Raw genomic sequence first — 3,121 nt, 5'->3', positions numbered from 1 at the left:
AGAGAGAGAGAGAGAGAGAGAGAGAGAGAGAGAGAGAGAAACCAGACCAAGCAAGAGAATTGTTTTTATAATGATTCTTTACTAGCAACTTCAATATCCAATGCATCAAATGGGGTTACAGTCTTAATAGGCATGTGGGATTGATGATGGGCAACACACAGGCACTTCAATATCACAATTATTAATCCTACTAATCCTAATACATAAAACCAATTCATAACGTTATCACTTATCCATAAAACACTTCTTAACCTTAATACAACTTATCCATTACTTATCTATAAAACACTTCTTACCCTTAACTTATCCATTAACATTTTTTAATATTATCAATTATCCATAAGATATCTCTTAACATTTCACACACGAAACATATTAAACATATTAACACATCCATGCTTTTCTCTTAACATCTCATACACGCATGAAATTGCATCATACAACCTGGCATTCTTCGGCTTAAAAAGGGCTTTTTGAAATTCTTCAGGCTGGACACCTAACTGCACTGGGGGCTGGATAGCGAGGATCTACTCTTGACCCCGTAGTGTACGCTCGGGAGATAAGGTTCCGATGTCCTGTTCCAGGCTGGTTTCGGGTGCTGGATCAATCCTTGACCGCATAGTCTCTGGCCTGGTGCTAGTCTATTTCAGAATGTAGGGCCTTTTAGACTCAGCTTTTCGGGTGACAGAGTCTCGGGAGACAAGGCTTTTAGTTCTCTACTCTTGAAGATGAAACTTTGCTCTCGGGATGGCAAAGCATTCTGAAAGGCAGAGTATCTTGTCTGTTCTCGGAAGACAGACTTTCAATGTCCACTCTCAGGAAATGAGGCTTTGCATTTGGGATGCAAGGCGTTAAATGTCTGTTTTGGGGAGATGAAGCTCTGTACTTGGGAGACAAAGCATTAAATGTTTAGGCAAGGCATTAAATATTTCTGCTTTTTGCGAGACAGGATTGGAGGATCTCTCTTTCCATGGAGGCCTGATGCCAGAGCCATTGTGAGAAGTGAGATAAGTGTCCTCCTTTAGCCTTCTCTTTATGCCAGTTCAAAACTGCCCTTCGTTTGATCCTTCCAATAACCAGATGTCCTAGGTTATCAGTATTGACTGGCCACAGAAGGGTGGGGATCCCTCTTGTGTGGCAAGATTACTTTGTTACCGTGGTTGCTGGGTGCAGCCCCCTATCTGTCAGGGCCAGATGGGTGTGGCAGCCTTCAAGCGGGCAAATGTTCTCTTAATATTTCACCTTAGTAATTTTCCACACCACACACAAGAAGAAATGCTTTTACATTATACCAAGTTGCATTCATTTTTATTCTTTAAATTTCCTGCTCTATCTACACTACAGATTCCCCTTTATTTATTCATTCAGAGGAATCTGTTTCCATGCTCATTACAGGTACTCAGAAAATGTTAAAAAGTTCAACGTCCTTGCATTATTTGGCTGAGAAATGGAAGGCACAACTCCCAAAACAGGCAAATCAGGCCTCCAGACTTCACAGAAATGAAATACTTTATAAAGGAATGTCATAAATTGCTTTATGTCAATAAATTTGACAAGGTAGATGAAACAGACAAATTCCCAGAAATAACAAGTAATTGAAGTAATTGGCAGAGAAAGGATATCCAAATTAACAAAATCAGAAATGGAAAGGTGGACACATCAGCAGACACTGAGGAAATCCAGAGAACAATCAAATTGCTCTTTAAAAAACTGTACTCAACAAAACTGGAAAATTCAAAAGAAATGGACAATTTTCTGAATAGGAACCATATACCAAAATTAAAGCAAGAACAGATAAACCATTTAAATAGACTTATAACCTTTAAGAAAAAAAGAGGCAGTTATCAAAATCACCCCCCAAAAAAGTCCAGGGCCAGATAGTTCCAGTACAGAATTCTCCCAGAATTTCAAAGAAGAGCCAATACCAATACTCCTCAAATTGTTCCAAACAATAGAAAGAGTCATTGCCAAACTCTTTTTATGAGGCTGCAGTTACCATGATAACCAAGATGATCATTCAGGTTTCCTGCTTCACAGAAGAAGCTGCCAGTCATTCTGTAGGACACAGAAGTGACTGACAGATTTTGCCAATATAGGGCGGTCAGTATTGTAAATTTCCTGTTTTACTAAAAAGCCTGTCAGATACTCTTGGTCTGTAGGCTGAAGACTGATACCCCAACATTGCAGAAGAACTTTGGATGACTGTCCAGGCAGTCAGATATCTCTGTCATTTCTAAAGGTTTTGGAAGTCATTTGCAATGCACTTTTTGTTTAAATAATATTATATTCTTCTGATACCTTTGATGGAATTAAAGACTAGATAGTTATGATTGTAGTTTTTCTTATACATGATAGAAAGTAAGGTAGGTATAAAATTTTGGACTTACTCAGATAGGATAGATTATGGAGTATTTTCTTTAAATTTATTAGACACAAATAAAATGAAATTCAGTACATTGTGGATGTAATCTTTACTTGATAATTGTTCTTATTGTATACAGTCTTACTATGTTAAATTCAAAATTTTTTATTTTTGTTTAGAAAGAATAAAGGGGAAATGGTGGGGAATATTATTTTAAAGTGTTCTGTTTATGTTGCCTTTGTTTAAGTCTGTGAAGATGTGGTTCTTTGCCTGTCTAAAACAACTGATGGTCTAATAAAGAGCTGAATGAACAATAGTGAGGCTGGAGCAAGGACAGGCGGGGCTGGCAGGCAGAGGATAAATAGGAGGAGAAATATGGAGAGAGAGGGAGGATCAATGAGAGAACGAGGGGAGGAGGACATCAGGGGCCAGTTACTGAGCCACCCAGCCAGCCGCGGACTGGTGAAAATAAGATATACAGAAACAAGAAAAGGAAAAAGAGGCAGAAGTGAGGGGAGATAATTTAAGAAAAGCTGACAAACCAAGTTAAGGCTGGGTATTTCTAACTGAGAATAAGCCACAACATGTGATTTATTTATCAGCTGGTTGGTAGCCCCCCAAAAGCTGAAAGAGTAAACATTTTACAACAGGTGGGGAGGGGAAACTGTAGTTGTGATATAAATTAATAAAAACATATTAATCAATAAGAACATAAATATATCCACCCCCAAAGAATTAATCAAGTTCTTTCAGAAAAAT

Source organism: Microtus ochrogaster, chromosome 5, assembly GCF_000317375.1.
Source record: "Microtus ochrogaster isolate Prairie Vole_2 chromosome 5, MicOch1.0, whole genome shotgun sequence".
Lineage (NCBI taxonomy): Eukaryota > Metazoa > Chordata > Mammalia > Rodentia > Cricetidae > Microtus > Microtus ochrogaster.
This window is presented reverse-complemented; position numbering follows the sequence as displayed.